The sequence below is a fragment of the Felis catus genome, chromosome B4, assembly GCF_018350175.1.
Source record: "Felis catus isolate Fca126 chromosome B4, F.catus_Fca126_mat1.0, whole genome shotgun sequence".
Classification (NCBI taxonomy): domain Eukaryota; kingdom Metazoa; phylum Chordata; class Mammalia; order Carnivora; family Felidae; genus Felis; species Felis catus.
Genome location: NC_058374.1, coordinates 93,837,473 through 93,852,800, shown reverse-complemented (window position 1 = coordinate 93,852,800; position 15,328 = coordinate 93,837,473). Strand labels below are relative to the sequence as shown.

Below are 15,328 nucleotides of genomic sequence, written 5' to 3'. Positions count from 1 at the left end.
CTTTGAGGCTTCCTTGGTCCTTCCATTGATCTTCTGGAGAGAATTCTCTACCAAACCTCTAGGTGTTTCTCAATGTGTCTGACTCCTGAGTCCTTAGGCTCTTGAGTTGGAACCCTGCTACACAGTAGCTGAAATATAGGCAGAGCATAATCTATCCTATTTTTAATTACATCTCTAATTAAACTCTAAACCCTTTAGCTATACCCCAAGTAATGTGATTTCAAGACCTTTCACATCCTCGTCACCCTTTCAGGACACTTTATAGTGTGTCAACTGTTAAAGAAAACATTATTTTGACACTTGTTAAATGGCAAACTTTATTCAAAACCATTATGATAGAGATGTTGTAAGAAGCAAGAGATTCAGTTCAACTCCAGATACCACAGAGACAGGTGGGGATTTATAGCCAATGAGCAGAGTGAAGGGTCAGTGGATGGAAAATTGCTAACAGGATACATCAAGGGTAGGAGGATTTCCACTAAAATGACTTAGCAGGATTCATGCTATCCCTGGTCTGGGTAGACCAAAGACAGGACTGGGGCCAAGGTCCAGGCCTAGTCCAAAAGGCTCAGAGAAGGCTCACTAACTTTTGGTCAAGGAGAGATTCTTTACCACATTGTTGCCTGTTTTAAAACATGGCTCTTGGAACTGAACAATGTAACACAGACAGTATCTGACCAATGCAGGGTCTAAAAGGATTATGTCCTTTCTCGAGTGGATGTTAAATTTCTGTCTCATCCACTGTGTAGATGATATTGATATTAGATTGCTGTGTAGCTACAGAATTCCATTCTGTGGCTGGCTCAGAATTAAGATCACAGGCAAGGAAAATGTCGGGTGTTTACTCACAAGAACTCTTCTGTTTCCAGTCTATCCATCATCTTACTACCCAAATTATATTCTTCAAATACAGACCTGAGCAACCTCCAATTGTCTTTTGGGTAAATCCATCCACCTTAGCACAGCCCATAAGCCCAACACAATGAGGTCGATTAGTTGAGTGAATTCCCCCAAAATTGAGAAACTTGGGTCTAATCCAAACCATCTGCCCTGAAGCAGAGCTCTAGAGAGGTGTATTAGGATGCTCCAGAGAAACAGGGCCAGGAGTATATAGAGAGATACATGGAGAAGATTTATTATAAGAACTGGTTCATGAGGTGATGGAGACCAGCAGTTTCATCATCTGCTGCCTGCAAGCTGGAAAACCAGGAGAGTTGCTGGTATAATTCAGTCTAAGTCCAAAGCCCTGAGAATTGGAGAGTTAATGGTATAAATTCCAATCAGAGTCCAAAAGCCAAGAACCAGGAGCACCCATGTCCAAGGGCAGAAGATGAATGTCTCAGTTCATGCAGAGAAAGCCAGTTCATCCTTTCTCCACTTTTTTGTTCTATTTGGGGCCCTTCGTGGATTGGATAATGGCCATATTGGGGAGAGCCATCTGCTTTACTAGCTTCACCTCTTCAAGTGCTAATCTCTTCTGAAAACACCCTCACAGACACACCTAAAAACAGTGTTTAACCAGCTATGCATCCCTTATACAGTCCAAACAAATTGACGATAAAATTGACCATCACAGGAGGGCTGGGCCCTGAGGTGGTTTGAGGGAGGGTGGGCTCCTATCCAAGACCCCAGAGAAACCAGAGCACAGATGCCGAGAGCCATGTCATGGAGGGATGCTGAGACCAAAACCAGAAAGTCAGTCCTGAGATGATCAGGCTGGCTGGGCAAAGAGGAGAAGCTAAAACATTAACTCTCGGTGAAGGGTGGTTCAAGGAATGGGGCTGGGGGAAGCAAAAGAGTATCCCTCAAGGCAGGTAGAGGGTAGGTGAGGGGTTCTGGAGATGGAGTTTAGCTCCTACAATGGATCCCCCTTATTATGGAAGCATGAGTCTGTGTGCACAAGACAGGTGTAATCACAGGTGCTGTAATAGTTTTGACAGAATGAGAAATTTTGAGTTTTTGAGACTCTAAAGCTGGTGATTAGACTTAGAACAGGGAGAACAAGGTTTTATCTCATGTGTCAACTCTGACAGGTCACTGGCTAGGTGAGTTCTGAGTCGAGGATTCTGAAGATGCATTTTTTATAGAACAAAGAATAAGAAATAAGGAATAGAAAAATAGAAAATAAAGAACAAAAATAGAAGTTTAAAGCCCAGAGTTGCCTTAGCATTCAGGGATTGGCTGACCAGATATAGAGTAGCCCCCCCTTATCCGTGGGGGATACATTCCAAGACACCCAGTGGATGCTTGAAACTGTGGATAGTACCTGTGAGAACCACTGACCCAACCAAAGAAAGGAGGCAGAGACTCAGAGCACAGGGAAGCAAGGCTTTAATCAATGTTCTTGTAAGAGCAGGTGTCTGATGACACACTAGGGGCAGTTACAGCAGACAATTTATCTCCTAATGTGAAGTCCCTCCCCTGGCTGAGTACGACAGAGGTTACAACCTTACCTGGAAGTCGCCTGGCCCATGTAAGGCAAAAAGTAGTCTGATTGGAACAAATGTACATTTCCTGAGTTGATGCAGAGACTTTTAGTCCCTGCTTTGTTCATTGGCACATGCTCATTGCAAAGCCAGCAAAGATAAACCTGAGAAGCGGAGAGGGGAAGAACCAGAAAGTGAACTGTCTAAGGGCTTGGGACTCCATTGTCGGTGGGGGGAGGGGTCATACATATTTCCAACAGGTTGTAGACCTACTGTTAACTAGACAACACAGCTTTTATTTGGTATTTCTGAAAATGATTCATCTCTCTGACTTCTCACGGTACCAGACCCTATATATACCTTTTTTTCCTTTACATGCATATCTATGATAAAGTTTAATTCACAAGTTAGGCAGAGTGAGATATTAACAACAATAAGAAATAACAAAATAGAACAATTATAACAACATACTGTAATAAAGGTTATGTAATGTGGTCTCTCTCTCTCTCAAAATATCTAATTGTACTGTACTCACCCTTCTTGTGCTGATGGGAAGTGATATAATGCCCACATGATGAGATGAAGCGAGGCGAATGACTTGAGCTTTGTGACATAGCATTAGGCTACACCTGACCTTCTGACCTTAAGTGAGAAGGAGGATCTACTATTTCAGGACGGAGAATGACTGTGGTCACTGAAACCAAACAGTGGAGAGCAAAACCATGGGTAAGGGGACATTTCTGTACTGTGTTTCTGGTCAAGCAGAACATTTACAGGGACACAGAAGTTTTCCCAGTCTCGGTTTGCTGCTGTGACACCTGGGCTGGAGAAGCTCCCGCTTGGGCCTAGTATTATATTTCAACAGACACCAGTGCCTTTATTCCCTGTTGCACACGGCTGTGCAGGGAGCCTGGCCTGCAGATCTGTGGCATCATGGAGAGGAGCACTGGGCAATCTAATGGTGCTCCTGTGCACTCCCGGGCCCTACAGCTGGTGCGGCATCTGACGCCAAGTATGGCTGTGTTTCTTTTACACTTTTTAAATATCCTGTGGTTGCCTGTGAGTTTGCCCCGTGGCACACAGCCTGAGAACCACGGCCTTGAGAGCCACTCCATCCCCTTTATGCTGACAGCTCTGTTTTCTCTTTAAAAAAAATTATTTTCCTGTTTTCTTATTTGAACTTACTAGCCAGAGTCACTCAATTAATGGAGTACACTTGGTGAAAGAGAGAAAAAAAAAAAAAAAGGTAATATTTTGGCTATTAGAAGAAAATGGTGAAAAGTGGGGGGAAAAAATGAACCCAGGCAGTCTTAGACCAGGATCTTACTAAATCATCCAACACGTGTCAAAGTGTGTCCTAAAAGGCATTTTTTTCCTTTTGAATTATGGCCAACTTCTGTTGTCTGGTTTTGATTGACAGCTGGGATAGACTGGAACAGTGCGGGGAATGGGTGAAACCACACTCCCAGGGCAAAACGTAGGGTTTTTTGTTTTTGTGTTTTTAAAACTTTAAAAACCAGGGAAGACAGAGAAGGACAATGAGAAGAAGGAAAAATTGTCGCTCCCCTCACACACGTAGCTCTTTTTCAATTACTCATTTGGCAAATATCTATATTCCTTTGCCTAGAGGCAGTGATGTTTGCATCCAATGCTTTCATGCAGGATGTTAAAGAAACAATGGCTGGTGAGAGCCCTAGCTAAAAAGGATGAAAGAACCTTTGGGCTTGCGGGAGTGCCTTCCTGTGGCCCCATTCTGCTTCAGCCTGAGTGAGGTGGCCTTGTCCAGGCCTGCTCAAGTCTTTCTTTTGTTCCACTTTAAGCATCTTTATAACCCAGTCTCTGGGTCCTTTAGACCAGAAGAAGGTGAAAGCTAAGCCTCACAGCGGGACAGGATTGCTCAGATAGTGCAGAGCTATTAAATCCTCAGCCATTCGGAAGTGCGGACTGTTGTTTTTAACACAGGAGAAACCTAATTATCCAAGCGAATGGGGCCCTCATGGGTGGTTCCTTAAAACTCTGTGAGTCATACAACCAAAAATTGAAAAAACAGATCCTGAGACCCATGAGTAATAGAGCACTATTTCAGAATCAGGGGTGCATTTTTGCTTTTGTTTCCAGATTCCTGAATATAAGTTTCATTGCATAGAAATCTGAGCTGGTGGCAAAAAGAGCAAAAATGAATGTGTTGAGCCCCTTGGTTCATAGTCAGCATTTTCTTGTAGAACAAGGAGCAGTGGTAAGAATTCGTTCTCATCCACAAGGCAGCTGCGCTGACACTTTAAGCAGCTGGCTGTAATGTCAGCAAGCGACTTGACGTTGATCATTTCACAAGCGAAGTTAAACGCTCCAGACTTGCACAGAAGCGCTGGCAATAAAGGGAGTGCTCCCGAAGACAGCCAGTGAGAAGAGCCAGCCCCTCAGTCAAAGGAGGAGAAAGCTTCTCTTTGTAAACTAAAACAGAAAAAAGGCCAGGCATCGTATTTTCAATTACTAATCAGCTATTTCATCCTGCAGCCAAAGCACTTATCTTTTGACTGAACGTATCCCTGTAATGGTTTGGTTTAATGATGTTTGGAATGTTAAAAGGCTACGATATGAAACATCCCACTCATTTGCACCATCATTAAGAAAATGAATTAGAACAGTGGCATTTCAGAGTCGAATGTGGTGCTGTTACACCAAAATAGGAGCATCCGTTGAACATTTCCCCAGAGCCCAGGCAGGCCCTGGATTTGGGGAACCAGGGAAGGCTAAGTACGTGGGATTACTAAAGGTATGGAAATCAAAACATCTGCCCCAAACTGTCTCCTTTTACTTCAGGAGCTGTCAATTTCCAAAGCTGAACTGGGGAGTAAACATTTTCAAAATGTTTGGAAGAGGAATTGCTTGCCCTTAACCACATCGTGAAACAAGCCCAGCAACGAGGCGCTTGGAGGGACCACATTTAGAGAAAGTGGGGAGGTGGACCTGAGGCTTCCAAAGGAGTCTAGTGTAGACTCACATACGAACGTTAATTTAGGAACAGGGAAAATGGAAACAATATAGGTTCCGTGGCTCTGAATTCCACCAAAGAAAAGCGACAAGAAAGGAATGTATGGTACAATTATTATCTAAACTGTATAGAATTCTGAGAGTTTATGGAGGAAGCCAGGAACCACAGGTGTTTCCATGGGGTCAAATGGACAGTGACACTGAGTGGCTCCCAGATACAGTTCAGGGGAGAAAGGAATGAGTGGAGACCTCAGGTTTGGGATCTCAGGTGCAGATTCTGTTAACAACAACAATAACAGCAACACACAAATTCTTTCTTCCCATGTGGCCACTGGACTTGCTCTTACTTTTACCCTAAATATGCCCATTTTCACAGGGCTGGCTATTTCTAGTCATCCACCCTCTATGAACTTGCCCCAACCACTGGTTACTCTCCACTATATCACTCTGCTTTCATGCATTCATGGCTTTTACCACCACCTGAATTTATCTCATCATTTAAGTATTTGTTAATGGTTTCTCTCCGGTGGTGGAAAATGTTTAACAACTGGCAGCGGGGGAAGGGAAATGATAGTCAATACATGTAACACACAACTTCCAAATAATAAGAAAATATGCAAGACTTTTTATTATAAATTCCATAGAGGCAATCGGTTTTCACAGAATGCCTTTGAGGAGTTTTGCCAAAGTCTTGTATCTGTAGCCAGACTATGCTTGCAGTCGAACCATGATTTGGCCAATAGGGTTGCGTCCCAGTGTGCTCTTTTCCCAATAAAAGTATAATCATTAGATCTGACGTATCATCTCTTTAGACGATTTCTCACCCTCACACAAATTATATTTACTAAATTTAATTTAGCTTCAGCACTAATGGTTGCAACAGCACTAGCCATCATTGCAAATTTTTGTGTAATTGCAAAGATTGGAACATTGGGTATTAATAGCCGCAAAATTCCTAAAAACGTGCCAATCCCCTCTCCTCGGGTCAGCACAAGCTCTGTGCCCCTCTAGCTTGGATGATAGTAAGCTCTATGAAAAAATAAAGGATACCTGGCATGTATCAAATGCACTCAGATCCTTTCTTAATGTAAAACATACTAATATCTTGGTTTTGATTCTCTTAAATCTTTCCATGTGAGACTCTCAGTCTTCCGGGGATGGAAAGACTGGGGAGGGTGCTGTCATCCCAACTGTTGCCCAGCCACTAAGAATGGCAATTTGCACGTTCATTATTAGAGGATTCGAACCATCAGAGATTTTGGTCAGAGCTGCAGACATCCAAACCAATTCTTCTCACTGTCAGACTGTCTTTTTATAGACATTGTGTCATGGGTTCTAAAATGTTGAAAGGCTCCTTGTCTCCTGACTCACACTGTTTAATTCTGCCTCCTCACAGAAGTCTGCAATTTCCACCCAGGCTGGTCATAGGATTGAATGTGGCGTTTCTTTTGCTCATAAGATATGTAAACTATTAGTTTGTTAGAGCTGCCGTGACAAAGTACCACAAACTGGGTCCCTGAAACTACAGAAACTCATTGTCTCATAGGTCTGGAGGCTAGAAGTCTAAAATCAAGATGTCGGCTGGGTTGGTTCCTTCTGAGGGAGAATCTGTCCTGTGTCTCTGTCTTAGCTGCTGGTGGTTTGGTTTGTTGGCAATCTCTGATGTTCCTTGGCTTGTGGACGCATCGTCCGGATCACTCTGCCTTCAATGTTCACGTTGTATTCTCCCCAGGTGTTTGCCTATGTCCAAATTTCTCCTGTTTAGAACGACACCACACATATTGAAGAAAGGGCCCACCCTACTCCAGTATGACTGCATCTTAACTAATCACATCTGCAGTAACTCTATTTCCAAGTTCACATTCTGAGGTACTGGGGGTTGGGACTTCCACACATGAATTGGAAGAAGGACACAATTCAATCCAATAGTGTGTGTGTGTGTGTGTGTGTGTGTGTGTGTGTGTGTGTGTGTCTAACTCTAAAGACCTTTGAACTAGATGGGATTCTAACATAAGTAAATGTATTTTCCATGTAGCAATTAAAAATTTTTTAACTTTATGGGATCTTGCATTCTTTCATAGCTTTAGGATCTTATAACTCTTAAAGGTATTTAAAGATATTTCACACAGCTTTGTTTGTCTTGTGGAGAAATCAAGAGGTCATTCTTCTGACAACCCGGTTTGAGTCAACAGTGTAAAATGCTGGATAACATGCTGTAAATGTACATTACATCTTTGAAATCCACTCTGAAATCTTTATTATGTTACTCCTATGATCCCTCTAGAAATTCAACAAAACATTTCCATGATTACTTGCTATGAATCGATTCCAAGATGAGCATTTTTTCCTCACATTAAAAAAAAATTTGAGGGGCGCCTGGGTGACTCAGTCGGTTAAGACTCCGGCTTCGGCTCAGGTCATGATCTCGCGGTTTGTGGGTTCGAGCCCCATGTCGGGCTCTGTGCTGAGAGTTTGGAGCCTGGAGCCTGCTTCCAATTCTGTGTCTCCTTCTCTCTCTGCCCCTCCCCCACTTGTGCTCTGTTTCTCTCTATCAAAAATAAATAAACGTAAAAAAAATTAAAAAAAAATTGAGTATAGTTGACACACAGTGTTTCAGGTGTACAACATAGTGATTTGACAAGTTTATACATTATGCTATGCTCAACACAAGTGTAGAAATCATCTGTCCCAGTATATCGCTATTATAATACCACCGACTGTATTCTTTATGCTCTGCTTTTTATTCCCGTGACTTATTCATTCCATAACTGAAAGCTTGTATCTCTCTCTCTCCCCTTTACCTATTTTGCCCCTTCCCCCTCTCCTTCCCCTGTCTTTCTCCACATTTTAACATCTCTGAATCAGAATCTGTTTATGATCTCCAGCATGTTGTAGTTTAATTAGCAGCATATTTTTTTCTTTCCAGGGAGACATAAAATAATATGATCTTTATTAATGGTGTCTTAGTTTCAATGAAGTGCAATTTGAAGTATCTACTCGTGCAGACACTGCTAAGTATGCAGAATATACAGAATCGTAAAAGCAAAAAGTGGTGGCTGCCTTCCCAGTCTCTTGGGAAGGGAGGTAAGTAAACAATAAACTTCAGTGTAGTGATTTGGGGGCATAGTTTTTTCTTATAGACTCGTAATGTTCACTTACCGACTGCCCTTTTCATTCATACTGCATTGTAAGTGTTGTGGGTTTTTTAGGTTTACTTATTTATTTTGAGAGAGAAAGTGCACAAGCACAAGTAGGGGGAGGGTAGAAAGAGAGAAAGGGAGAGAGAGAAACCCAAGCAGGCTCCATGCCGTCAGGGCAGAGCCCAATGCAGGTTTCAAACTCACAAACCACAAGATCATGACCTGAGCTGAAATCAGACACTTAACTGACTGAGCCACCTAGGTGCCTCTGTAAGTGTTGGTTTTCTTGCCTCTTGTCTCCAGTAGCTTGAAGGCAAGTGTCCTATCTTAACCACCCATATACTCTGGACTTCATATAGCCCGTAATCAATGCTAAACGATTAAATAAATGGATTAAGTTCCTCTAAGCCTACCCTGTGTTGGAAAGTCTCACTAAGAAAACTTAGATCGATTTTAGTCTTAATTACAAAAACCGAGTCAAGTTTAATTGCCTATTCCAACAGGAATTTCAAGCAATACTGCCCAGAATGCATAAAATTAAGTGTTGTTGTTGTTGTTGTTGTTGTTGTTGTTGTTGTTGTTGTTTTTGCTGTGGTGGTTTTTGGTAAAAGCTGGAAAATCATGGCAAAGCGTAAGGATTGTTTTGTGGTCTGTTCTGTGGTCTGTGATGGTTATTCTCCGCCAATCACCAACTGGACTGCAATACCATTTTGAAATGTGGGGGTGTGGAGGGATGTGTGGGGTGAGATCTTCCTTCTATTTTAGGGAGTTCAGACAAAATTAAGTCTAGGTGAGTTTTAATTGACATTTTGATTGGTAAATAGATGCACAGACCAAGATACAGATTTAATAATGCAGGGCCCCTGGGTGACTCCTGTCAGTTAAGCATCTGACTTCGGCTCAGGTCATGATCTCACAGTTCGTGGGTTTGAGCCCCAGGATGGGCTCCACACTGAGAGCTGAGAGCCTGGAGCCCGTTTTGGAGTCTGTGTGTGTGTGTCTCCCTCTGCTCCTCTCCCTCTGCTCCCTGTGCTCTTTCTCTCTCTCAAAACTAAATAAGTAAAACATTAAAAAAAAAAAAAAAGATTTAATAATACAAGTGCAATATGAGGCATCCGTGTCAGTTTTCTATAGCTGCATAACAAATTATCATAAACTTAGCAGCTTAAAATAGCATACTTTTATTATCTCAGGGTTCTGTGGACATAGCTTAGCTGGGCTTTCTGCTTAGGGTCTCACAAGGCTACAAGGCTGGATTCTCTGCTTAGGGTTCACCAGACTGTGTTTTAAGGATCTGCTTCCAAACTCCCTCAAGATTTTTGCCAGAATTCATCTCCTTGTGGTTGTGTGACTGAGGTCCCTATTTTCTTGCTGGCTTCAGCCAGGGGCTGCTCTCAGCTCTAAAAGCCACCTGCAATTCCTTGCCATCACATGTTGCCATCACAATATGGCTCTCTCTTTCAAAGCCAGCAACAGAGAGAGAATCTTTGACCTAAGGGAGAGTCAAGTTCTCTTCTAAAGACTTTTATCTGATGAAATCAGGTCCATCCAGGATAATCTCCCTTTCGATTAGCTAAGAATCAACCGATTTAGAACCTTAGTTACATCTGCAATAACGCTTCACCTTTACCATATTCTGTTGGCTAGAAGCTGGTCATGAGTCTCACTCAAACTAAAGGAGAGAAGATTACATAAGATGTGAACATTAGGGAGGGGGGATCGAGGGACCCATCTTAGAATTCTGCCTATTTTGTATATATATCTTCTCACTGCAATCTCACGGCAGACCTATAGAAAAATGGGTGCCTTGCTGGCTCAGTTTGTAGAGCATATGCAAATCTTGATCTCAGGGTTGTGAGTTCGAGCCCCACATTGGGTGTAGAGATTACTTAAAATTTTTTTAAATGTTTAAATAAAGAACCATGGAAAAATAATAACTATGAAGTTAACTTCATGGAATCCCAGAGCTGGAAAGGACCACTAGAAACATTCCCTGCTTCGAAGGGAATAATCCGTAACCAGACCTGAAGACTAATGTGTATACTTTTACAAATCTCCAGGGAAAGTGATTCCATTTGTAATCAGTCCTGGTGGATCATAAAGTTAGCACTTGTTAACCTAAACACCTAAACAACTTGATTTTACTGTCATTGCACGAGTACCAAAATTGCCAGAAGTGTGGACCACGCAGGAGCATGGAGCGATCTTGATATCAAAAAAGCAAATATTTATAAAGTAAACATAGTGCGATTTCCCAGAACTCCCTCTAAATCTAGAAATTGTCAGTTCAGGAGCTCATACCTACAGGCTCTGCTGGTATCCCTCTTCAGTAGTTGGTTTCTCTGGTATCAAGCAGAAAATGCAAAGAGGAGACAGTTACCACGCACCAAACCCTTGCCACTCCAAGTGTGGTCTGTGGATCGGCCACACTGGCATCGCTTGAGAGCTTGTTGAAAATGCAGACTCTTGGGCTCGCCTCAGACCTGTTGAATCAGAATCTTCATTTTAACAAGATCTCCAGGCATTCACATGCACATTAAAGTCTACGAGGTCTGTATTAAACTTTCCAGAGCAATGTACCCGTCAGCCCTCCCCAAACCACTTGAGATATCCAGCCCCTGTCAGTTGCTCTCTATTTTGCGGGAATTGCTGTCATTGTATTATTCCGTTGTTGTTGCGATTCTATTATTTATTTATTTGTGTCCCAGCTTTATTGAGATATAGTCAACATATAATGTTGTATAAGTTTAAGGTACACAGTGTAATGATCAGAAAGATGTATGGGCGTTGCAAAATTATCACCACAATAAGGTTACTTTACATATCTCTCATCTCATATACTTACATTTTGTTGTGTTGAGAACTTTTAAACTCTACTCTCTCAGCGACTTTCAAATTGTTAACTATAGTCACCATGCTGTGCATTGCATCCTCAGAATTTATTCTTCTTATAATTGGAAGCTTGTAGTCTTTGGCCACCTTTTTCCCCTTCCCCCACACCTAGCATTTAAAATATAATCCAAAATCATTGGTCTGACTACTATTTCACTTTGCTCACAGCAATATGCAATCTGATCTGTTAAAAGTGTCTATGTAAGAGGAGAGACCACATTATTGGGATTTTGCCAACTTACTTTTTTTTTAATGTTTACTTTTATTTTTGACAGAGAGTGCACGCATGGGGGTGGGGGGGGGTGCAGAGAGAGAGAGGGAGAGAGGAGATCCAAAGTGGGTTCCCTGCTGAGAGTGGAGAGGCTCCAACCCACGAACCATGACCTGAGCTGAAGTCGGACTGAGCTTAACCGACTGAGCCACCCAGGTGCCCCTTTGCCAACTTATTTTTTAAAGGTTGCCCTTGTGACCTGTTGTTAGAAAACAGTTCACTTAGGAACTGATTTGGATACGCTTGGTTGCAGTGTAACACCAATTGGCTGGTGTTACAATGACCAAAATATCAATATCCTTAATTTCTATTATATAGCAGAACACACATATATTTGACTCTTTGCTTCATCCAAGCATATACGGGACTCCAGAGAACTTCTGGGGAACCTTGTCATATTCACATGAGGATCCTTTCCAGGGTCTAGAACAGTATTTTATAGCAGAAGCTGAATTAAGAAGGGCACAAGCCTAGAAGACAAGGCTGTGGCTATACATGTACATTAGAAGGAAACTAATGGGAAAAGAAAACAGGACAAGGTGGTCTGGATTTTGTTTCCCTATTAACTCAGGTGCCATGGGTCTTTGTGAGCAGTCTCTTCTCCAGCTGTGGGAACAGGGCCCTATCTACATCACATCTGCACCAAGTGCAGGCTTTTCACAAATCTTTGGAGGACACGGTCAATCTTACTAGAGATTTTGTGGAAGACAAAGAGAAGGTTTAGATTGCATCTTAAACTGCAAACAATCTAACAAAATTCCCCACTAGACCTTTCTGTTTTCTTCCAGCTCTGGGCTGCCCTACAGTCTCTCTCTCAATATATTTTCCTCCCATATCCCTAGCTTTTCCATCTCCTATACCCCTTAATATTCATCCTTTCCTGTGAGAACAATGTGGCCCTGTTTCAAATCTTTCCATTTTGTATAACTGCACATTACTTAATACTCTCTTTAAGAAAGATCATTTCACTTTGCATTCAGGAAACAAATAATCCTCCAGTTGTGGGGCTCTCTCCTCTCATAAGGCTGCCAGGATTATGAATAATAAATGACCTACAGTTTAACCTAGTGGCTCAGGGTTTGGGTCTGGAGTCAAGATTCTACTCATGTAAATTAGTCATGTAACTTACCTCGTGTAAATTACTCAACCCCTCTAAGCCTCACGTCCTTGATATGTAAAATGAAGTGTGGACTCCAAGCAATGCAGACTGTATCTTGAATGATCAAAACAATCCTTAACTTATTTATGCATTTGGGGAGATTCATATCAGACATCATAGGAGAAAGGATTCCCCCAATTCCAGTGCATGGCACAAAATAATAAGTGGGTTACAACAGCAATTATTAAATAATTCCCAATCTCAATCATTCCAAGTAAATGACGGTCTACCAAATTAAACTCTTAAGTACTCATTCAAAAAGCATCTATTTAATGACTACTACATAGTACTGCAAAAGCAAAATAAGGAAAAAGGAAGTAGGAGATAAAAAAGCATCTAATGAGAGCCAGCTATGTGCCAGGCACTTTACATATGTCGTCTCATTTATTCCTTCAAATAACATAATGATAGAAATTAGTATCCCCACTTCTATGGATAATGAGACAGAGCTTTGAGAGGTTCTCTGTACTTTGCCCAAAAGGCACAGATCTGAGTTTGCACCTAGGTCTGTGTGGCTCCGAGCCCTATACCTTCTATAAGTTGCAGTGCCTCAAAAGTAGAATATATGGCCAAATCTTAAATTCTAAAGAGGAGAAGAGTTAGATGATTAGAAAAAGGAGAAAAACAAGAGAAATACAGGAAGCAATGGGACAAGAAGAAGAATCAGATGTTGAGGGAAGGATAAGAGAATAGCAGGAGGAAGTTGGAAGGGCGACTCTTCCAGCACCATCTACAACAGGAGCTCAGGGACAGCCAGCCCTCTGACCTCACCCTTATCACCTTAGGTGATGTGTGAACTGGGGCCAAGAGGAAATGCATCACTTCTATGGTTTACCAACAACTGCAGCTCGCAACAAATGATCTCACCCTCTCCTTTGAGACATTCAGACAGAAGTACTTTAGCCTTCTATGTACAATTTAATTCTCTGTCTTATTTACAATTTAATGTTGTGCTACCCAGTCAGTAATCGTCTCATGTGGATTCATCTCATTCTCATAACCAGACTATAAAAGACTCAGTGCATGTACCTTGGTTTACTATTCTGTAAGAAGATAGTCATGGATGAAAACACACTTCTAAATTTTATGAAACCTTTCTAAGAAGAAACTGAAAAACACAGAACTTGGGATAGAGAAATTTGTTTCAGGTGTGAATAACAGAAGAGAGAGGTGAGCCCAGACATAAACCCGCACATACATGGTCAACTAATTTTTGAATTAGAACACAGAATTTAAAAAAGGACAGTCTCTTTGATTAATGGTTTTGGGAAAACTGGATATCCACACACAAAAGAATGAAACTGGACCCCTACCTTACACTACTCACAAATATTAACTCAAAATGGATCAACGATTCCAATGTAAGACCTGAAACTGTAAAACTCCTAGAAGAAGACATAGTGGAAAAGATCTTGGACATTGGTCTTGGCAATGGTTTCTTGGATAAGCCACCAAAAGCCCAGGCAATAAAAACTAAAATAAACAAGAGAGTGCATTAAATTAAAGAGCTTCTGCAAAGCAAACAGTCAATAAATTGAAAAGTCAACTTACCGAGTTAGGAAAAATACTCACAAACCATCTATCTGATAATGGTTAGTATCCAAAATATAAAGAACTCATACAACTCAATAGCAAAAAAGAAAACAGTCCCATTAAAAACCGACAAATGGCCAATATGAAAAGGTCTTCAACGCCACTAATCAGGGAAATGCAAATCAAAATCACAATGAGATATTACCTCACACCTGTTAGGATGGCCATTATCAAAAAAGATAAGCGATAACAAATATTGGTGAGGATATGGAAAAAAGGGAACCTTTAGATAATGCTGATGGGAATATAAAATGTTACAGCCATTATGGAAAAGAGTTCTCAGAATATTAAAAGTAGAATTACTGTATGATCAAGCAATCCCACTCCTGTGTAGATACCTGAATTGAAATCACTATCTCGAAGAGATATCTGCACATCCATGTTCACTGTAGCATTATTCACAATAGCCAAGATGAGGAAACAACCTGTGTTGGTCAGTGGATGAATGGATAAAGACGATGTGATATACACACACACGCTGGAATATTACTCAGCCATGAGAAAGAAGAAATCCCATCACTTGCCATAACATGGGTGGACCTTGAGGGCATTATGCTAAGTGAAATAAGTCAGAGAAAGACAAATGCTGTACACTCTCACTTATATGTGGAATCTAAGAGAGCCAAACTTGCAAAAACAGAGAGTAGAATGGCAGTCACCAGGGGCTGGTGGGGATGGGATATTGGGGAGACGTTGTTTAAGGGTACAAACTTGCAACTCCTAGATAATAAGTTCTGGAGATCTAATGTACAGCATGGTGATTATAACCAATAATACATATCATAAACTCCAAAGTGGCTAGGAGACTAAATCTTAATTGTTCTCACCACAAAAAAGAATTGATAATTTTGTGATG

At 41.4% G+C, this 15,328-nt stretch overlaps 1 long non-coding RNA gene across 1 annotated transcript; it reads right to left on the bottom strand.

Moving 5' to 3' along the window:
* Positions 1 to 2,314: 2,314 nt before the first annotated feature.
* Positions 2,315 to 11,720, bottom strand: LOC123386643. The gene is made up of 2 exons (XR_006600858.1): positions 10,859 to 11,720; positions 2,315 to 7,174 (listed from the first exon to the last, which is right to left on the bottom strand). It is a non-coding gene; the product is annotated as an uncharacterized LOC123386643 (long non-coding RNA).
* Positions 11,721 to 15,328: the final 3,608 nt, after the last annotated feature.